This window comes from Hemitrygon akajei, chromosome 10 (assembly GCF_048418815.1).
Source record: "Hemitrygon akajei chromosome 10, sHemAka1.3, whole genome shotgun sequence".
Lineage (NCBI taxonomy): Eukaryota > Metazoa > Chordata > Chondrichthyes > Myliobatiformes > Dasyatidae > Hemitrygon > Hemitrygon akajei.
The window spans coordinates 19,102,182-19,125,766 of record NC_133133.1 but is presented as its reverse complement, the minus strand read 5'-3'; the positions used below and the strand labels follow the sequence as shown (position 1 = coordinate 19,125,766).

The window sequence follows — 23,585 nt, the reverse complement described above, 5'->3', positions numbered from 1 at the left end:
TTTTGAATGTTAAGAGATTTAAAGATTTGTCATTTTCACATCAAGGTATAGAGTGGAACATGCCGTTTGCATCAAGACTAACAGGGTCCGAGGCTGTGCTGGGGGCAGCCTGTAGATGTTACCATGCTTCCAGCACCAACATAGCATGCCCAAAATGTACTCCTGTATGTCTTTGGAATGTGTGAGGAATCTGGAGCACCGGGAGGAAACCCATGCGGATATAGGGGAGAAGGTACAAACTTCTTCCAGGTAGTGGTGGGAATTGAATGCCGATCACTGTAAAGAGTTACACTAACTTCCATGTTACCCCGCTGTGAATGTTCCCTACTCCTCACATTTCAGCCAAACTTGCACACCCTTTTACCATTTATTACATCAACACCCTCAGAAATAAAACTTTTGGGCTTCTTTTTTTCAGTCCTGGGCCTTTCTCAAATTTTGACCATTTTCACCTCGTTCCATTCATATTCCCATCACACTTAGGATGGTAGAGTGAAAACAAAACTTCTGGAGGAAGTTGACAGGCTCACGGCTTTGAGTCAGGACTAAGAGTGTTGAAGGAAGACAGCCATTGGAAAGAGGAGAGTGGAGAAGTGAGACAGGCCGAATGGCAATAAGTGGAACCAGATTTGGGGCGGGAGGCTGAAGCCAAGTTGGTGGGGGTGGGGGGGGCAGAGAAAGGAAGATCACTGGTATTGTGTTTGCGACATAGCCTCCTCTACATTGGTGAGACTAGACAACTAGCTTACAGAGGACTGACCATCTTGAGCTTCAGGTTACACTTCGCATTTCTACACTGATCTATCTGTCCTTGGCCTTCTCCACTGCCACAGAGGCCATAGGTCCTGGAGCGTCCCACAGCGTCTACACCCTCCTACAGAAAGCCCAAGCCAGATGGGCTGGCCATGTCGTCAGGATGTGACAGTCGACTACCAAAACAGCTGCTGTATGGAGAGCTGAGCCAGGGCAAGCGCTCAGTTGGAGGACAGAAGAAACGTTTCAAAGTCTGCCTCAAAGTGTCCCTCAAAGACCTCAACATCAATCCCAGTAGCTGGGAATCGCTTGCTCCGGACTGCCCAACCTGGTGGAGCAGGACCACTAAAGGAGCGTATGCAGCAGAAATCAGACGCACCGCAGAGGCTCAGAGGAAACGCGCCGCACGCAAGGCTCGAGCTACCTCCACTTCCACTGCAGCACCTACCCTCATGTGTCCCACATGTGGGCGAGCTTTCAGGGCCCGGATTGGCCTCACCAGTCACCTCCGGACCCACAGTCACAAACCCTCCACCTGACAGAAGTCGTGATCGTCTTCGACTCCGAAGGACGAACAACAGACAAACTGGAACAGCGCCACCTACAGTATTCCACCTGCATAGCCTACAACCTTATGGCATGAAAGTGGAATTCCCCAGTTTCAGGTAAACCATTCCTTTATGTTCCTCAAGCAATCACTGCATTCCCTCCAGTCTACCCAGGGTCTCTCTTCCTTTGCCGACTTTTTCCATGTTTGTCACACCCTCCCCTCCATTACCCAGACTCAGATTCATTCTGCCCATCACCACTACGTGGTTTTTTTCCAATTCGGTTCACCATCCCCTATCCCCTCTGTCCATTATTCCATCAGCCACCCCCTCACCCCACTCTCTCATTTGTTCCACCAGCCCTCTCACTTCCAAAAACTGGTTATCTTCCCCCCTGCCTCTACGGAGGCTGCTTGACCAACTGGGTTCCTCCAACAGGCTTTTTTTCTGCTCCAGGTTCTGCAGCCTTGGGTACTCAGAGTGGAGTTACTCCCTCATAGGTTAATTGGCTTTTTAGTCTTAACTCATAGAAGAGTGGTAGAATCTGGAGAGGTAAGATGATGGGAAGGCAGGGAGATTAAAATTGGTTAGGAAAGGATTACTCTCGATAAATGGGTGCTTGGTTGTTGTCATAGATTCTGACATCTTCCTGATAATAATGCAGCACTTTGGGGTAGCGGTTAGTGTAATGCTTCACAGCGTTAAATTGGGGTTCAATTCCCAATGCTGTCGGTAAAGAGTTTGTATGTTCTCTCCTTGACTGTGTGGGGTTCTTCCAGATTCTCCAGTTTCCTGCCACATTCCAAAGACGAACAGTTGGGGTTAGTAAACTGTCGGCCTGCTATGTTGGCCCCAGAGCATGACACCCTTGTGGGCTGCCCCCAGCACATCCTTAGACTGCATTAGTTGCTGACGGAGATGCTGCATTTCACTGTACATTTTGATATGCATGTGACAAATAAAGCTAATATTTTCTTTAATACAAACTTGCCATTTTCTTTAATACAAATCCTAACCCTATTCGCATCTAATCACCTGCTTCTTTCTGTGTATGGAATGGGCCTAAGTGATATCTGAATTGTTTCTTTTCAGGGCCACACTTGTTCTATTAATTTATCCTATGGACCCTTGAGTTTATTGATGTTCATCTCATTCCCACCCCCTCCACCCTATCTGACTAATGTTCACATAGGTTCCACTTTAGACATTGCCCTCTTCTATGGGTGATCAATACGTTTGGAAATCATGATGTAATTCCCTCCCTAACAGCACTGTGGGTATACCTACACCTCAGGGACTGCAGCAGTTCAAGAAGGCAGCTCATCACCACCTTCTCAAGGGCAACTAGGGATGAACATTAAACGCTGGCTTAGCTGGTGACACCCACATCCCACAAATAAATAAATAAAAAGACAATGATGTTCTACTAGCCTTGTTCACTAAAGCCAGATCCACCAATGTTTCCTTCCTCCATGAGAAGAATATCTCAACATTTATGGAAGAAATTCCTATTCCTCTCTGTCTGCCCCTTTAATAACACCCTAATCTGGAATTTTAATACTTAGTAGAACTACCTGGACACCTCTGTTCCTTTCCAGCTAGCTTCTTGCCTGAAGAATTGTTCTCAATCTGAAATGAGAAAAGTTACTCTCTCCATGGATGAGTGTGCCTGGCATTTTTTATTCCTGTCTCCTCCTGGTGGCTTGTAAATCTCATACCTTTCATCCTGCATAGTGCTGTTGACCCTTCCCCATTTTTTATGCTCTTGCTGATTTGTGCAGCTGCAAGTAATCCAGAAATCACTCTAGAAAATGCTTTTCTAATTTATTCTATACTGATGTGTCCCCCCAGTAGGTACCATAGGCAGTGTAATGCATTGACAGAAATGAACATCTATTCCATGAATATGAAACATTATAACATTATGATTTCCCTCCTTTTATGATTTACCCATCATTTACCCCTTGTTACAATACTCCGGAAAATCATCCAGGAACTCTCTTACACACTTAATATCTTCACTTTGGAGTAGTGAATGCGAAAACGGGAACTATTAAAAAGATCAAGTCTCGTTGCGTGTGACTTTCACTTGGGCCAATTGAGGTTCAAGTGGAGTGGCCATTGTGGGAGAGGACAGAGTGGGAAACTGAGGCTTTGGCTCAAGAGGCTTCGGCAAGAAGAGGCAGAGACAATATTGAATCAACCATCCTGTGGAGGAGCCTAGGAACTAGGTTTTGTCTCATAAACTTTGACAAGGAGGCACAAGGTAAGAACAGGTAATTTTTTTAAAACTATAGTAGTTAACGAAAAAGATAACCAAATTAGTACAAGTAAAATAGGGATGCATGATCAAGTGTTGTATTGTAGCTACATGATGTGGGAGCTGGTGGATCCCATTGTGGTTCCCGTTGACCACATCTATTGGCTGCTTGAGGAACTCCAGCTCAGAATTTATGACCCGTAATCTGAGCTCCAACACTGTGATGAATCAAGGAGGGAGAGAGAACTACCTGGAAATTGTTTGGGGGGCAGTTGTAGCCATCAAATTCAGGCTGTGGCTAGGGACAAGAGGGTGTGATGCAATTGAGAGTGATAGGGGGTGACCATGAGGTAGTACTGGAGGAGTCTTTGCCCAACAGATCTGAGATTGTTCCTCCCTTTGAGAATGAATGGGGGCTGTAGAAAGGATGAGCAACCTAACTGTGGCACTTTGATTCAGGAAGTCATTAATGGTGGGGGTGGGGGGGGAGAGAAAGAAACGTAGTGGGAATTGAGGATAGTATAGTCAGGGGAATAGACACAATTCTCTGTCACAAGGATCGAGACTCCCAAAGCCTGTGTTGTCTGCCTGGTGCCTCAATTGGGGACATTTTATCTGATGTGCAGAGGATTTGGAGAGGTCCATGTGGGTACCAACAAAGTAAGAAGAAGAAGAAAAGAGGCACAGTTGAGGGAATTTGAGCAACTAAGGACTAAATTATAATGCACAACCAAAAAACCATTTGTCACGTGCATATCGAAACGTATAGTGAAATGCAGAGTGCATTGTTAGCAGGGCCATGAGCAAATTGGTATAGGGTTATGATCAGATGGCTAAATGCGTGGCTCAAAGATTGGTGTGGAAGAAGGTATGAATTACTGAGACATTGGCATGAGTATTGAGGAAGGAGGAAACTGTTCCAATGGCACAGGCTCCACCTGAACCTTGCTGGGACCAAGGACCTGGCAAATTGTACAATTAGGGTCATGGATATGGTTTTAAATAGTGGGGAGATGGGTTTAACAGCTTGGAAAAATATGAATAAAGTAAAAGGGAAGGAGAGTGCACAGGAGTACCCAGAATAAAACAAACAAGCAAAGTTTCCAGAAGTTTAAAAAAACAAAGTTTAGAAAGGAATAAGAATTTAATTTCCAGTAACATAGAGACAAAATTGATAAGAGTGATGAATACAGGACTGAAAGTGTTATATTCATATATGCAATAAGGTAGATAATTTTGTAGCATGGTAGAAGCTGGCAAGTGTGACACTGTCGTCATCACGGAGTTGTGACTGAAAGAAGGTCACAGCTGGGAGCTTAATGTCCAAGGATTTGCATGAAAATTGTAAGGACAGGTAGGTGGGCAGAGGGGCAGGGGTGTCTCTGTTGGTACAAAAATTATATCAATTTCTTTCACAGAAGTGACAGAGGATCAGAATATGTAGAATCCTTGTGGGTAGAGTTAAGAAACTGCAAGGATAAAAATACCCTGATAGGAGTTATATTCAAGAATCTGATCAGTGGCCTGGATGTGGGATACAAATTATGATGGGAGACAGAAAAGGAATGTAAAAAGGGCAATGTTATGATGGTCAATGAGGATTTCAATATGCAGGTAAATTGGGAGAATCAGGTTGGATCCCAAGAGAAGGAATTTGCAGAATGCCTATGAGGCGGCTTTTCAGAGTGGTTCGTGATCAAGCTCACAAGGGTAAAGAAAATTCTGATTGGTTGGTTAGTGAGCTCAAGGTAAAGGAACCCTTAGGAGATAGTGATCATAATATGATAGCATTCACCCAGCAGGTTGAGGAGGAGAAGCTAAAATTGGATGTATCAGTATTACATTGGAGTAAAGGGAACTACAGAGGCATGAGAGAGGAGCTGACCAAAGTTGATTGGAAGGAGACACTAGCAGGGATGATGACAGAACAGAAATGGCAGGAGTGTCTGGGAGTAATTTAAAAGATGCAGGATTGGTTCATCCCAAAGAAGAAGAGGCATTCTGAAGGGAGGATGAGGCAACCGTGGCTGACAAGGGAAGTCAAAGTCAACATAAAAGCAAAAGATAGAGCATATGATATAGCAAAAATTAGTGGGTAGCTAGAGGATTGAGAAGCTTTAAAAACCAACAGAAGGCAACTAAAAACAGCAATAAGGAGGGGAAAGATGAAATGTGAAGGCAAGCTAGCCAATCATATACAAAATAACAAATTTTTTTCAGATAGATAATGAGTGAAAGGGAGGCAAGAGTGGTCATCAACTATTGGAATATGATGCTGGAGAGGTAGTAATGGGGGACAAAGAAATGGCAGATGAATTGAGTAAGTATTTTGTATCAGTCTTCATTATGGAAGACACTAGCAGTATGCTTGAAATTCAGACGTGTCAGTGGTCAGAAGTGAGTGTAGTATTGGTCAGTTAGCCTGGCTTCAATGGTTGAAAAGGATGAGGTTTCAGTGTACTTGGAGGCACAAGATAGAGTAGGTCAAAGTCAGCATGGTTTCCTTGAGGGGAACTCTTCCTTGACAAATCTGTTGGAATTCTTTGAGGAAGTAACAGAGCGGATAGACAGAGGAAAGTCCGTGGATGTCGCTTATTTCGCCCTGGGACCACAGGTGAGGCTGCTAAACAAGCTAATGGAGTCCAGGGTATTACAGCAAAAAATACTAGTTTGATAGAAGATTGGCTGACTGGCTGGAGGCAAAGAGTAGGAATAAAGGGAGCCAGTTTTGTTTGGCTGTTTGTGACCAGTGGTGTTCTGCAGAGATCATTCCTTGGTCCGCTGCTTTCCACATTATATGTTAATGATCTGGATAACTGAATTGACTATCTTGCAGCCAAATTTGCAGAGGATGCAAACATTGGGGCAGGCAGTGTTAAAGAACCAGCGAGTCTGTGGAAGGACTTGGACTGATTAGGAGAATCGGGAAGAGACAATGCACAGAAGTGTATGGTCATGCACTTTGGCTAGAAGGAATAATAAAAAGTGAAGACTATTTTCGAAACGGGGAGAAAATTCATAAATCATAGGCACCAAGGAACTTGGGAGTCCTAGAGGGGGATTCTCTAAAGGTTAACTTGCAGGTTGAATTTGTAGAAAGGAAGGCAAATGCCGTGTTAGCATTCATTTTGAGGGGACTGGAATATAAAAACAAGGATGTGAGGTTGAAGCTTTCTAAGGCACCGGTCAGGTCAGACCGGGTAACGTTCAAGCGTTCCCTTAACCATCTAATAAAAACCTGAAACGCATCTTGATGCGGTGAATGCGCAGTACCGGGACATATGCAAAGCAGGGCTGGATGAACGCAAACACGGCACGGCAGAGCAACCGTACCGAGGGAGAGGCGGCGGCGTTACCGGCCCCGCGGCGTCGACATCTCCTTTGCCCCTCGCACTGGCCGCCGGACCCCGCTGAATTCCTCCAGCAGGCTGGTTGGCGCCCCAGAGGTAGGTAATGCTTTGGGTAGACGTATCCGTCCATCAGAAATCCATAAATAAAGAGAATCAACATGAAAGATATATATATATATATATATATATATATTTAAAAAAAACGCCAGTGAATCGCTAATTCGGACGGCCGCCGGTTGTCATGGAGAGGAGGTGAGTGGATGAACACGAAGGCCTGGATTCACCCACTACATGACATGGCGGGTGGGGAAACAGTGCAAATTACACAACATCTCTGACCAAAAAAACCCCCCAACATTCGTTTGCTAATGAGTGAAAATAATTTATCACATGCTGCGAACAATTAACAAATTGATAAATAGGCCATATTTTTTAAAAAAATATTCACAGAGCAAAGCGGGTTCGATGTGATATCCTTTCGATTTTGATTGTTTAATCTGAATTTTTACTTGCGGGTAATTGCTAATTTGCTTCAAAGGCTTTCAGAATAGTGCTCCTGCTATGAGATTGGTGGAGTATCCTGCGGCTTGTTTGCCCAAATTTATCCGATTAACCTCTAAAACCACCTTCACCATGGATATGCATTTGGACAGGTTCCACGTCCAGTTTCTTGTGTAAGACTGTAATTGTCAACTGTTGATCACGGCGACTGGATGCTGAAGGCTCCGTCACCCAGTGTAATAATTCCATAACTGCAGCAGGGGTTGGACAAACGTACGGAGGCTGAGTATTGTGGATACAATTAGGGGAGTCGTTCCCCTAGTGTGGAAACGTCAAACAGTGGAAAGCATAGATTTAAGGTGATCAGGCTGGAGAGTTCAAAGGAGATTTACCAGGCAGGTGTTTCTACACAGAGCATGATAGAAATGTTCCCCTGGAACATTTTGCCAGGGGAAGAGATGGAAGCAGAGGTCATAGGAACGTTTAAGAGGAATTAAACAGGCCTAGGAACATGCAGAGAATAGAGGGCTATAGATCAATCAGGTGTAGGTAGATAAAAGTCAAAGTAAATTTATTATGAAAGTAGATGTATGTCATCCTATACAACCCTGAGATTCATTTTCTTGCAGGTTTTTACAGGAAAACAAAGAAATACAATAGAATTTATGAGGGGCGGAGTAGCATAGCAGTCAGCACAATGACCTGGGTTCAATTCCCACTTATCTCTAAGGAGTTTGTACATTCTCTCTGTGACCGCATGGGTTCCCCCCTCAGTGCTCAGGTTTTCTCCCACAGTCCAAAGATGCACCAATTGATAGGTTAATTAGTCATTGTAAATTGTCCTGTGATTAGGCTAGGATTAAATGGGGGGGGGAGTTGCTCAGTGTCATGTCTCAAAGAGCCACAAGGGCCTATTGCACACTGCATCTCAATAAATATCAACAATCTATATATTAGTGTAACCCTCAGGCTCACCCGCTCGTGTTCATCAGGGGAATCAGCTTTCGGCCCCGCCAAACTGGGTATTCATGTTTGTGTGGATGTTTGTACCCCGATTACAAACCCGCAATGCAAAATATCAGACAGTACACCATATGCAATTAAATGATAGACTTTATGAATCTTAATCTGAATATAGAGATAGTATGAAAATAAGAAAACAAAAAAAGGGCCCAAATTAAAGTCACAGTTTCAGTTGGAGCTCACTCAGTAGCTATTCCTCCACCATCGATCTCTGTGAAACGTCACTGACCCTCGGATTCCAATATACACTGTCCGGTGGTCTACCAGCGCTCTCCACGCGTGTCCTTCCTCCCCCTCTCTCCTTGATGAAAAACCATGAAAAACCCTGGCTCCCAGACACACAAGAAAGAATAACATTTCTCCCAATGGTTAGCCACCCATTATCTCTAATTATTACCCAAACATCGCTGCTGCAGAGAAACCATTACCTCAGCAGCTAACATTACATGAGTAAAGACTTACAAACAACCAACATGCAAAAGAATGCAAATTTTACAAATAAGTAAATAAAATAACACTGAGAATATGAATTGTGTGCTTATAGGTTGTGGGGTCAGTTCAGCGTTGAGGTGACTGAAGTTATCCAAGTTGTTTCAAGGGCGTGACATTTGTAGGGTAACAACTGTTCCTGAACCTGGTGGTGTGGGAGTCGAGGCTCCTGCACCTCCTGCCGGATAGCCACGAGAAGAGAGCATGGGCTGGATGGCGGGAGTTCTTGATGATGGATGTTGCTTTCCTGTGGTAGAGGGGGTTTATTTGGATTAGCATCATGTTGCATACAGATATTGTGGGCCAAAGGGCATGCTCCCAATCTGTGTTCGATATTCTCTTGTCCCATCATTGAAACGGCCACTCATATAGAAATTCTGGCCTGTGTTGGGATGCAAGTCCATAGAAGTGGAGCCTAGTTCAACACCAGTCTCCACTTGAGCCCCCCCCCCAACACTGGTGCTCCCCATAACCTTTGACACACTGACTAATCAAGAACCTATCAACCTCTGCTTTAAATATATTCAATGACTTGACCTACAGAGATGTCTGTGGTAACGGATTCCATTGATTCACCACCTTCTAGCTAAAGAAATTTCTCCTCATCTCCATTCCAAAGGGACATTCTTATATTCTGAGGCTATGGCCTCTGGTTGTATATTCCCCCACAATACGAAATATTCTCTCCATATCCACTCTGTTTAGGCCTTTCAATATTCAAATGCTTTCAATCAAATCTCTCCTAATCCTTCTGAATACCAAATGATTTTATGGAGTCAGCACGGAAACAGGCCCTTCAGCCCATCTAGTCCATGCCAAACTTCTCTGAAATGTTGAAATCGAACGCACAATCCACCACTTCCATTGACAGCTCATTCCACACTTGCACCACACCCTCTAACTGAAGAAGTTCCCCTCAAAGGTTTCACCTTTCACCCCAGATCTTTGACATACTCCAAACTACCTGCACCTGGGCCATAGCCCTCTCATCCATGTACCTTTCCAAACTTTTCTCAAATGTTATACAATAATTGAATTTGCATCTACCACTTCCACCTTCTGGGTGAGGAAATGTAACACTATTACAAGTGGCAGCGACCCAGGTTCAGTTCTTGCTCCTGTCCGTAAGGAGTTTGTACGTTCTCCCTGGACTGCATGGGTTTCTTTCAGGTGCCCCAGTTTTGTCCCAGGTTCTAAAGACATTCAAGTTAGTAGATTAGCTGGTCACAGGCAGCAGAGGTAACAGGACTGGAAGTGCTTGTTACCATGCTATATCTCTAAGTAAAAACAATTTCTCCTTAAGCATTTCCCCTTTCACCCTAAACCTATGACCTCTAGTTCTAGTCTCACACAATGTGAGGGGAAATGCCTGCATATATTTACCCTGTCTATACACCTCATAATTTTGTATACCTCTATAAGATCCACCTCATTCTCCTGCAGTCAGAGAATAAAAGGCAAAGGTTCAAAGTATACTTTTTATCAAAGTTTGTATGCAGTATGCAACCTTGAGATGTGTCTTCCCCACAGACAGCCAGGAAACAAAGAAAACCATTCAATCTTTCGCTGTAATTCAGGTCCTCCAGTTGTATCAGCTAAGCACCAGACATTTCTCTTTAATGATCCATTCAGCTGCCGTATGTGGACAGCGCCCATTTTATGTTAACATCGTCATGGAACCATAGAGCCCTGAAAACAGCCCAGCTCACCCATGCCGGCCAGGATACCTGAACCAGTCCCACTTGTCTGTGCTTGGCCCATATCCCACCCTTCACATCTATGTGCCAGTCTAAATGTCTTTCAAATTCGTAGCTGTAACCACCTCTTCCATTTCCTCCAGCAGCATGCTCTAAATGTGCACCCCACCCCAAAACATCGATGTGTCAGTCAGCTCTCGAGCAAACATCAGAAAATTGGATTGCTTTGAATCATTCCCTTGGTATACCATATGCTGCCAAGTTTCCACAGATTCCTCTCTCTCTTAGGTAGAGTGATCAAGTCATTCAGAAATGCAGCTTGGAACCAGGCCCTTCAGGCCATCATGTCCGTGCTGACCAAGATGGCCATTTAATCTAGTCTTGTTTGGCCGATTATCCCTCTCAACCCTTCTTCTCCATGTAGCTGTCCAAGTGTATCTCGATTGTTACTGTACCTGTGCCACCCCATTTCGCCGGCAGCTTGTTCCATGTGTGCACCCCTTTGTCCCATGTGTGTGTCATTCACACTGACTTGTATTTCTAAGCTATATTGACTGTTCTGCTGTACATCTTACTGTACATAGTATTTATTACAAATTAGTATAATTTGCACATTCAGATGGAGATGTAATGTAAAGATTTTTACTCCTCATGTATGTGAAGGATGTAGGGAATAAAGTCAATTCATTCTGAAATATCAATGCTTCAATCAACTCTCAATCAATGGTCAGAAAATTTGATTGCTTTGAATCATTTCATTTGTATTTTCTCTACTTAAGGCATCTCATTACTACCTGGCTTCCACAAATTCCTCTCTCCTTTGTAGAGTCATCACGTCATAGAGCAGTACGGCAGGAAGACAGGCCTTTTGGGTCAACTTGGCCATGCCAACGCAGGTGCTCATCTGAGCTGGTCTCATTTACCTTCACTTGGCCCAAATGCCTCTCAACCTTTCCTATCCATGTATCTTCCTAAATGTCTTTTCATGTTGTTATTGTACCTGTGTCGAACACTTCATTCCATAAACCCACCACCGGGATTTACATAGTGACTGTCAGAGCCCGAGGAGATCCCAAACTTTCAAACAGCCAGCAGAGTAGTGTAGGCATTGTACAAAGGATTCTGTGCTCAGCAGGGTCATGAAAACGGGAGTAAATTACAAGATCTACTTTTTGGAGTTAAATGAGGTGTAAAACGGGGACGGGACACAGAGAACTTAAACAGCACAGATTTCTCAAGGCAATGCCTCCCGCTGAAGGAGGCTTAGATAATGTGCATTTGGGCTTTTGACACTCAGCTATGAGGGGCGTGAAGGAGGAGGATGAAGTCACCCATGCAAGGAGCCAGAATGAGCTGCAGAAAATAACGACGGAATCATTTACAGTTGCTAATTTTCCACTGAGAGCTAATTAAAACATTACTCTTAACTTTATATGGGATCTGGGATTGTCCACAGACAGAAGCTAAATGGTGCACAAAGTCTAAATGGTTGGTGTTTCATAGATAAAACATCCCATTGTTGCTATGCAACCTTTCCTAAGTGCACAGCTATTTACATGAAAATTATGTTAAATGCTCAATTGGTGTCTAAGGTTGAGTTTCAACACTGTAATAATACATTGTCTTTCCTGTATATATCTTAACAATCTGTTCAAACAGCCTCCTGGTGCATAATTATATAGTTTCTTCAAGTAGGTGTATTTGACCTGATTTAATGTAATAACTTTGCAGTACTGTCGCCCTCCTGTAGGTGGGGATATTGAGACAGTGGTGAGATTTGGACTGCACACTTAGTGTAGCTGTTAGCGTAACGTGATTACAGCGCCAGTGATCCAGGTTCAATTCTGCCACTGACTGTAAGGAGTTTGTATGCTCTCCCCATGACCACGCAGCTTTCCCTCCACGTTCAAAAGATGTATGGGTTAGTAGAATAATGGTATTGGGTGTAACTGGGCTTGTGTGTATCTGTAAATATTAAAAGATTCTCTGATCGAGACTGCCACCATCAGGACACTAGTGACACTGCAGGGCAATGGGTGGCACACCTTTGCATTTAAATAGCTTCTGTCATGTAGATAAATGTCCAACTGGTTTTTGCTCAGTCAAATGTTAGAAAATTCCAAAAATGGAGAGTTTAGCTTAGCCAATTTTTAAATATTGACCTATGGGAGGATGTGTAAGGTCCACCTTGAAGCAGAGAGGTTTCTAGATTATAACCATATAACAATTACAGCACAGAAACAGGCCATCTTGACCCTTCTAGTCCGTGCCGACGCTTACTCTCACCTAGTCCCACCTACCTGCACTCAGCCCATAACCCTCCATTCCTTTCTTGTCCATATACCTATCCAAATTTACTTTAAATGACAATACCGAACCTGCCTCTACCACTTCTACTGGAAGCTCATTCCACACAGCTACCACTCTCTGAGTAAAGAAATTGCCCCTCGTGTTACCCTTAAACTTTTGCCCCCTAACTCTCAAATCATGTCCTCTTGTTTGAATCTCCCCTACTCTCAATGGAAAAAGCCTATCCACGTCAACTCGATCTATCCCCCTCATTATTTTAAATACCTCTATCAAGTCCCCCTTCAACCTTCTACGCTCCAAAGAATAAAGACCTAACTTGTTCAACCTTTCCCTGTAACTTAGGTGCTGAAACCCAGGTAACATTCTAGTAAATCTCCTCTGTACTCTCTCTATTTTGTTGATCTCTTTCCCATAATTCAGTGACCAGGAAAGATATCAACAAAATAGAGAGAGTACAGAGAAGATTTACTAGAATTGGGGCCTGCCTTGATAACTGAAGGCAAGGCTGTACCTTAATGAATCTGAAGTAGAAATAATAAAAGAAGTCAGAGTTGGATCATTGCAGAAACATGAGTATTTTTAGGATGAGGTTAGCCGTGGAGGAGGGAATGAGGTCGAGGGAGACTTAAAACACAGTGGTAATCAGGTAATTGAGACATCAAGTTATAGGGCACAGAAACTGGCCCTTCAGCCCAACTGGCCTATGCTGACCAAGATTCTCATCTAAGCAGTCCCATTTCCCTGTTTTTGGCCCATATCCCTTAAATCTTTCCTCTGTGTGCAGCTGTCCAAGTACCTTTTAAATGTTGTTGATGTACTACATGCCTCAAACACTTCCTCTGACAGCTCATTTGGAACACTGTGTGAAAAAAGTTTTCCCTCAGGTGCCTATTAAATCTGTCCCTTCTCACCCTAAACCTATGCCCTCTGTTTATTGATTCCTGAACCTGGGGAAGAAGAGAGTGCATTCATCCTATCTATGCCCCTCATGATCTTATACACCTCTAAAAGGTCACCCCTCATTCTATTATACTCCAGTGAATAAGGCCCCACCCTACTCATACTCTCTCCATAACTCAGTCCCTCAAATCCCTTCAACATCCTTGTAAATCTCTGCACTCTTAGCCTGTCCTAGACGCTATGGGCAAGAAGGCTCACCAGCATCCCTACTTTCTCAAGAGGATAAGGAGATTTGGCATGCCCCCGTCAATCCTTACCAATTTTCATCAATGCACATAGAATGCATCTAATTTGGATGTTTTATGGCTTGATACGGGAACTGTTCTGCCCATGACCCCAGTAACTTTCAGAGAGTTGTGGATATAGCTCAGCACCTCAAAAAATAACAGCCTCCCCTTCATATACTCTGTCTATACTTCTCACTGCCTCAGTAAAGCAACCAGCAGAATCAATGACCCCACTCACCCTGGACATTCTCTTTTCTCCCTTCTCCTATTGGGTAGAAGAAACAAAAAAAACCCAGAAAGCGTGTACCATTGGTGAAGTGGGTCATGAGTGGACGGGCGGTGAAGAACGCACTTGACACACTAGCCTTTATGAATCAGGACACTGAAAATAGGAGCAGTTGCACAAGACATGGTGAGTCTGTGCCTGGGGGTTGTGTACAGTTCTGGCTGCTCTGTTATAGGAAAACCATCACTAAACTGGAAAGGGTGCAAAGAGGAATTATGAGAATGTTGCCAGGACTCGAGGGCCTGAGTTATAGGGAGGGGTTGAGCAGGCTAAATCTATTGTTTGGAGCACAGAAGAGTGAGAGTCCTTAGAGAGGTGTATAAAATCATGAGGTGTAGATACAGTTGATGCACACGGTCTTTTCCCAGGGAAAGAGAATCAAAAACTAGAGGATATGGGTTTAAGGTAGGAGAGGAGAGAGATTGAATAGGAACCTGAGGGACAGCTTCTTCATGCAGAGGCTGGTGCATATACTGAATGAACTCCCAGAGGAAGTGGGAGAGGTAGGTACAACAGTAACATTTGATAGACATTTGGATAGGTACATAGATAGGAAAGGTTTAGAGACATAGAAGGCAAATGTTGGCAAATGGGACATTTAAAAGGTTAGATGGGCATCTAGATTGGCATGGCTGAGATGGGTGGAAGGTCTTTTTCTGTACAGCAGCCCTCTATGACTTTAAGTGTTGTGTGCCATTTACTTTCAGTGAAGGAGCTCTGGTTATTTTTCAGTCCAAGAGAGATCTCTGCCCCAGGTAACTCAAGTGTCATTAAAGCTCAAACAGTTCCCCATTAGGGAAGGAAATCTGCCACCCTTACCCAGATTCTTGTACCTTAACAGGTGCTTGAATTTCCCAAGTAAACCCATCACTCCACAGAAGTTCAGAGAGAGTAGAGTCAGGCAGACCATTGAGCTTCACTTGTGGACGCAGAGCGACAATTTAAGTAGGTGATTCACCACCAGCACTCTGACAAGGGGAACTAAAGATTCATCGGAAATACTGAGCTTGAGAACAAAGCCCACACTGCGTCGCCTGGGACTGTACTTGCTGGGATTCAGAAGAATGAGAGGAGATCTTATAGAAACATATAAAATTGTGAAAGGAATAGATAAGATAGAGGCAGGAAAGTTGTTTCCACTGGTAGGTGAGACTAGAACTAGGGGACATAGCCTGAAGATTCGGGGGAGTAGATTTAGGACGGAGGTGAGGAGGAACTGCTTTTCCCACAGAGTGGTGAATCTATAGAATTCTCTCCCAATGAAGCAGTGGAGGCTACCTCAGTAGATATATTTAAGACAAGGTTGGATAGATTTTTACACAGCAGGGAAATTAAGGATAATGGGGAAAAGGCAGGTAGGTGGAGATGAGTCCATGGCCAGATCAGCCATGATCTTATTGAATGACGGAGCAGGCTCAACGGGCCAGATGGCCTACTCCTGCTCCTATTTTTTATGTTCTTATGTTCTGTAAATAGATAAAAAATTAGTTATGAAATGACTGGATTACAATTTGTATTTCTGTACACATTGTGCTCTGCCTTCTAAATGAGCATCAGTTAGATGCTTATGGGGCAGTGGCTTGTGCTGCTGACTCACAACTCCAGTGACCTGGGTTGATCTTGAAATCCGGTGCTGCGTGATGGTGCTCGTACGTGCTTTCTGTGACTTTTTTTTTCCGGGTGCTCACATTTCTTTCCACGTTCCAGTGATATTCTGGTTGGCAAGCTAGCCAGCTACTGTAGAGCACTCCGACTGTAAAGCCATGGTAGGGAAATTCGAGGAGGGGGTAGGAGTTAATGGGCTGAATGGCCTCTTTCTATGTTATATGAAATTGTGAATATATCCCTTCCTCTAGGACATGGTGTAAAGCTGAGCTCCTAATTCAGGTGCCTGAGGAACCGACGTTTCTCCCTACCGTTGAGAGAGGTGAACTTACTGCTTGCAGTCCCTGGAATGTAATTTGATTTGTTGTTAAGTGCAGTTGTAGGTAGATAGGGGAGTCTGGGATTCTGGAGAAAAAAAAGCCTAAAAGATTAGACCTACAAGTTAGAAACTATTTATCCACATGGTGATGAAAACTTTGAATTCTTCTGTAAATTATGTTGATGTTGTTGAGTTGCAACCCTTTAAGGGTAAAAAGATGGGAGACCGCTCATCCATGTTGAATTTCTCCATGAGCGAGCACAATAGGTGTTCTAGTGGCAGTGAGCTTCCATCCAGAGTGGGCCTGTGAAGTTACTCAATAAGACCAGAAGGTGCAAGATTGCATGCTGTTGAATGATAAATGCATTGATGGGAATGAAGTTGCTGTTCTTCCCCACCAGAATACAATCCTTTTTCACTGTAGAGTAAGTTCATTTTGAATGACTGGTTAAGTCTTAATTACAGAAAAACATCCAACGGTGTGTGCTGAAAGTTAACTCTTGCACTTAGAAAGTTTATCTCTTGTGAAATTAATTATTGTTGGCATCTTAGCAGCTTTATCTTTGAATGTTTTTCACAGTCTCTTTGATTTCCCTCAGTTGCTGCTGTTCCTCCCCCGCCCCTCTTTATTGTGCTTCCTGCCCCCGTTTTAGTATTAAATAAACATTTTCAACTTCTATTTCTTGAATTCCTATTAAGAATTCCTCATTCTAATTGGCCACTCAGGTCCTAGATATCCTATGATGTAATGAAGTGGATCTCCCAGTACCCCTAAACCTGGTGCAAAAGTTCTTGTTAAGCAGATGTCTGAGGCAGATATTTGTTAGTGACCAAGAATGTGGTGAGATTTCTACTTCCATAGGTGCTAAATATTAACAAACACTGATGATTTTTTTTCAAACTTGCATCGCTTGTGGAAAGCTCTGCATATCCCAGAGTTGGAGTTGGGAATGTTAAAACAACCTTCCTTTCCTTGTCAGCCATTCTTTGAGCTTTCCTTCATTTAACAAGATCGTGGTTTATTTGTGGCTCAACACCAAATTCCCATCAGTTTCTCATTTTCTTCTCATTCAGTAGAAGTTGATGAAGAGAGGCTTGGATTCCTTTTAGAAAGAAGATGGTGGGTATCTAAAACGAGTTGGTAGAGGCAGGTACAATTACAACATTAAAAACAATTGCAAAAAGTTTAGAAAAATAATGGTCAGGTGCACCAAGTGGGATTAGCATAGAAAGGCTAGGTGGGCCAAATGGCCTGTTTCTGTGCTGTATCACTCTGACTATAAATAGCTCTCCAACAACTTCTGAAGGACCATAAATACTGGCATTGCCAGTGATGTTCCCATCAGGAAAATGCATCAATGAAAGAGAAATTAAAACTTGTCAATCAGACTCGAACCAACAGTGGATGTTGTATCAGTTTCTGCAGGCAAAAGGGGAAATATCTATCTTGTGCTACCCCATAGTGATGCAGCAACTTAAGTAACATGCTGTTCTTGCAACTTGGAAAATTGGGATGCTCTTTATCAACTACAGCTTGGCATTCAGCACGATCATCCCCTCAAAGCTAAACAATAAGCTTCACAATCTTAGCCTTAATACCTCCTTGTGCAATTGATTCCTCGATTTCCTCACTTCAAGCTATATTCATTTGGGATTGGTAACATCTCCTCCACAATCTCCATCAGCACAGGTGCACCACAGGGATGTGTGCTTCATTTCCTGCTCTACTCAATTTACACTTAAGACTAAGCACAGCTTCAATGCCATATTTAAGTTTGCTGATGACATCACTGTCATTGGCCGAATCAATGGTGGTTATAAATCAGCATATAGGGCGAGATTTAAAATCTGGTTGGGTGGTGCCACAACAACAAGCTCTCACAAAATGTCAGCAAGATCAAGGAGCTGATTATTGATTTCAGAAGGAGGAAACCGGATGTCCATGAGTCAGTCCTCATTGAGGATCAGATATGGAGAGTGTCAGCAACTTTAAATTCCACGGTGTTATCATTTTAGAGGATCTGTCCTTCGCACAGTATGTAAATGCCATTATGAAGAAAGCACAGCAGCACCTCTACTTCCTTAGAAGTTTGCAAAGACTTGTAATGACATCTAAAACTTTGACAAACTTCTGAAAATGTGTGGTGGAGTGTGTATTGACTGGTTGCATCATGGTCTGATATGGAAACACCAATGCCTTTGACTGGAAAGTCCTACAAAAAGTAGTGGATGTAGCCCAGTCCATTATGGATAAATCCCTCCCCACCAATGAGCACATCTACATGGAGAACTATCACAGGAAAGCAGCGTCCATCAGGACCCATACCATTCAGGCCATGCTCTCTTCTCAGTGCTGCCATCAGGAAGAAGGTACAGGAGCCTTAGGACCCACACCACCAGGTTCAGGAACAGTTATTATCCCTTGACCATCAGGCACTTGAACCAAAGAGAATAACTACAATAAATTTCACTCACCTTATTCCCACAATCTATGGACTCAATTTATAAAACCATAAGATATAATAGCAGAATTAGGTCATTTTGCCCCATTGAATCTGCTCTGCCATTTCATCATAGATGATCTGTTTTCCCCTCAGCCCCAATTTTCTGCCTTCTCCCCATATCTCTTCATGCCTGACTAATCAAGACTCTATCGCCCTCTGAGGCTGTAAGTCTTAGACTTACCCACCATAGGAAACATCCTCTCCATATCCACTCTAATGAGGCCTTTCAACATTCAATAGGTTTTAATGAGGTCACCACTCTTTCTTCTGAATTCCAGTGCGTAAAGACCCAGAACTATCAAATGCTCTTATATAACAAGCTTTTCAGTCCCGGAATCATTTTTGTGATTATCCTTTGAACCCTCTCTGATGTCAACACAACTTTTATTTGATAAAGTACTCAAAACTGCTAACAATACTCCAGGTGAGACCTCAACATTACGTCCTTGCTTTTAAATTCCAGTACTCTCAAAATTAATGCCAACATTGCATTTGCCCTCCTCACCACTGACTCAAACTAAAATTCCTGCATGAGGACTCCAAGTCCCCTTGACTCTCAGATTTTTAAATTTTCTTTCCATTTAGAAAATAGTCTGCACTTTTATTTCTTCTTCCAAAATGCACGACCATACAATTCCCTACACTGTAATCCATCTGCCACTTCTTTGCCTAGTCTCCTAATTTGTTTAAGTTCTTCTGTAGCCTCTCTACTTCCTCAAAACTACCTGCCCCTCCACCTATCTTCGTATTATCTGCAAACTTGGTCACAAAGCCAACAATTCCATCATCGAACATAGAACCCAGTGGTGCACCACTAACCACTGGCAGCCAGGTAGAGAAGGCTCCCTTTATTCCCATTGTTTACCACCTGCCATTCAGCCAATGCTTTATACATGCTAGTATCTTTCCTGTAATACCATGGGGTCTTAACTGGTTAAGCAGCCTCATGTGTGGCAATTTGTCAAAGGCCTTCTGAAGATCCAAGTGCACACATCCACCAATTCTCCTTTGTCTATCCGGCTTGTTATTTCTTCAAAGAATTCCAACAGATCTGTCAGGCAAGATTTTCCCCTGAGGAAACTATGCTGACTACAGCCTATTTTATCATGTGCTTCCTGATACCCCAAAACCACATCCTTAACAATAGACTCCAACATCTTCCCAGCCACTGAGGTCAGATTATCTGGCCTGTCCTTTCCTTTCTTCTGCTTCTCTCCTTTCTTGAAGAGTGGAGTGACATTTGTAATTTTCTATTCCTCCGGAACCATGCCAGCATCAATAGATTCTTGAAAGATCATTACTAATGCCTCTGTAATCTCTTCACCCACCTCTTTCAGAACCCTGGGGTGTACACCATCTGGTCCAGGTGACTTACCTACTTACAAACCTTTCTGTTTTTCAAGAACCTTCTCCTTAGAAAAACCCTCCTGAACAGATCTAGCAAACCTGCCTGCAAGGATATTGGTTCCTCCTTGGATTCAGGTGTAACCCCTTACTTTGTACAGGTTATACCTTCCTTGGAAGAGATCCCAATGATCTATAAATTTAAACCCCTGCCCCCTGCACCAGTTCCTCAGCCACACATTCATCTGCCAAATCATCCTATTTTTACCCTCACTGGCGCATGGCACGGGCAGCAATCCTGAGATTACTACTGTGGAGGTCCTGTTTTCCAGTTTCCTACTTGGACCCTAAAATCTCTCTTCAGGACCTTCTCACCTTCCTACCTATGTCATTGGTTCCAATCTGTACCAAAACTTCTGGCTGTTCACTCTCCCCCTCTAGAATGTTGTGGACCCAATCTGAGACGTCCCTGACCCTGGCACCTGGGAGGCAACATACCGTCCGGGTGTCTCTATTGTACCCACAGAATCTCATCTTTATTCTTCTGACTATGGAATCTCCTATCACTGCTGCAGTCCTCTTCACCTCACTTCTGTGGCTTTCCCCTGATAGGTCATTCCCTTCAACAATATCCCAGTGGACTCTGCAGTGGCTACCGATTTCCTTTCCTTCTCCTGACAGTCACTCAGTTACCTACCCCCTACAACCTAGGGATGACTACCTCCCTCTAGCTCCTATCTATCACCTCCTCATTCTCCCATATTAGCCAAAGGTCATTGAGATGCATCTCCAGTTCCTTAACACATCCCTAAGGAGCTGGGGCTTGGTGCACCTGGTGCAGATGTGGTTATCTGAGAGGCTGGAGGTCTCCTAGAATTCCCACATTTTAATCCTGATTGTGAACCTAACTGAAAAGGTATCTCTCTTCTCGTATTCGTGCTCAGTAATTGATTGCAGTCCAAATTCAGGGACTCTTCATCTCACGTTCTCCAAACTTTTTGCTTATTTTTTCTTTAGTATTTGCACAATTTGTTGTCTTTTGTATATTTGTTTGTCCGTCCTGGTGGGTGAGGTCTTTCATTGCTCCTTTTACGTTTCTTAGATATATTGTGTATGCCTGCAAGAAGACAAATCTCAGGGTTGTATATGGTGACATAATGTACTTTAATAATAAATTTACTTTGAACTTTGAACCACTTTAAATTTCAGATGCCTGGAGGAATTGTTGGCGGACATTTCCAGCCTCCCAAAACCTGGCTAATTTCTAAGGCAGCACATGTAATTGGAACACAAGCGAAGAGAATTGATTTGTATTTCACTCAGGTCTTCCCCATTCCCTTTTGGAGTGTCTCAGAATCAATCAAGAATGTCTGAAGTGCAGCAACCAGTTTGAATAATAGCAACCACCCATGAATAGTAATATGGTATCGAACAAAGGATCTATGAAATTAAAAGTAAATCTATTATCCAAGTATGTATATGTCTATCTTGAGACCATTTCCATGCAGGCGTTTACACAAAATTAAAGGAGTACAATGGAGTTTATGAAAAAGAAAGATTAGCAAACAAACAATGTGCAAAATAATTATGCAGATAAAAAAATACTGAGAACAGAATCCTTGAAAGTGAAGTTTTTATTTTTGCACAATATATTTAACTATTTTATATATTTACAAAAATTCTCACCCCTTATGGGTAGTGTGCATGTGTACCTGTAGGCTGTGGAATCATTTCAGTGTTGGGGTGAGAGAAGTTATCCACGCTAGTTCAGGAGCCTGATGGTTTTGCAGGACCCAAGGCTCCTGTACTTCCTGCTCGATGGTAGTAGCAAGAAGAGATGGTGGGTGTCCTTGATATATCCTGTGTTTTTATGGTTATAATGGTTGCTGCTTTCTCGTTGCATCACTCCTCGTGGATGTGTTCAGTGGAGGGGAGGGCTTTGTCTTTGCTGGACTGTTGGTTACAAGATCAATATTGATCAGGATTGAGATAAATAGTTCTGCAAAACAGTGCATCAACACAAGGCAGCAGTTTGACTTTCAATCAGCAGTGCTGTGGAGTGGACTACCTTGATTGTTATGCTGAGGTCTCCAGAGTGTATGTTTGGGCTGAGGGACAAATTTGCTACAAACTACGCCATACCTTCATGGTCACAGTTTGCAGCAGTAACTTATCCAGAGGCAGTTGGTGCTAACTGCATGGAAGTACATTATACTGAATAACGCCGGGGGGTGTTTTAAATTTAAATTATTTTCACCTGCAGCATTGCTTTCACTACTGAAATCTATATCAGATTCAAACAGAGATCGGTTTGAACCTCCAGAGCATTAGAGAATGGATATGATTAATTTCAGGCCGTCGTGGATAATGACTCAGATCGCAGGCTCATATATTTGGCTGAATAATTTAATAGCTGGTGTGCATGAAATGTGAATGATGCAGTAATATATGCATGTACTTGGGTGCTTAAAAGCTGCCGCTGTTTACTGGCACACTAGCCAATCACAGGGTACATTGTCTTACATGATATTGCTTGATAATTAAAGACACAGAGCCAGGCATTGACCATCTCTGCAGGGGTAACATTGAGTTACAGAATCAGAAACACGATCAGGTTTAATATCGCATATGTTGTGAAATTTGCTCTCTTTGTGGCAGCAATTACAATGCAATACACAGAAAAAAAACAGTGAATTACAGTCAATATTTTATATATATATTATGTCCAACGAGTAGCAAGTATGAAGACCTGGACATCACCAGGGCCAGACATGATCCACGCCCATCGGCTGAAGAAACTAACAGCATTACATACACGGCTGGCAGCTCAAATGAATCAGCTGCTTGAAGCAGGCTCCCACACTGACAGGCTAACTCAAGGAAGGGTAGTACTCATAATGAAGGATCCTCACAAAGGAGCAACACCATCAAACTACCGGCCTATAACCTGCCTGTCAACAACATGGAAGCTCCAGTCAGGCATCGTAGCCACCAAGCTGAAGGGACGTGTGTAAATTCCTGAACTCTGCTCAGAGGGGGATTGGTAATGGAATCAGAAGCTCCAAGCACCAACTACCGGTGGATAAAACAGACAGGCGAGACTCCAAGACCAGACAAACCAACCTAAGCACAGCCTGGGTCGACTACCAGAAAGCATATGAATCAATGCCCCACACATGCCTGTCTCTGTACAAGACATTAAGGACCTTCATCAAGAATTCAATGGGCTGTTGGAGAACAATGCTAAAAGTTAACTCAAAGCCAATAGCACAAGTGATCATCATATGTGGAATATACCAGAGTGATGCACTATCCCCAAAGCTGTTCTACATAGGCTTGAACTCCTTCAGCCAGATCATCTCAGAGAGTGGATGTGGGTAGAGGCTCAGGAGTGGAGAGACCATCAGCC

The 23,585-nt window shown here is 43.2% G+C and overlaps 1 protein-coding gene across 1 annotated transcript in view; it reads left to right on the top strand.

The window, feature by feature from the left end:
* Positions 1 to 6,698: 6,698 nt before the first annotated feature.
* nkrf (NFKB repressing factor) overlaps positions 6,699 to 23,585 on the top strand; it is a 53,295-nt gene continuing 36,408 nt past the window's right edge. Inside the window, exon 1 of the mRNA XM_073057850.1 lies at positions 6,699 to 7,007. The gene's annotated coding sequence lies outside the window, so the exon portion shown is untranslated. The remainder of the gene's footprint in view (positions 7,008 to 23,585) is intronic.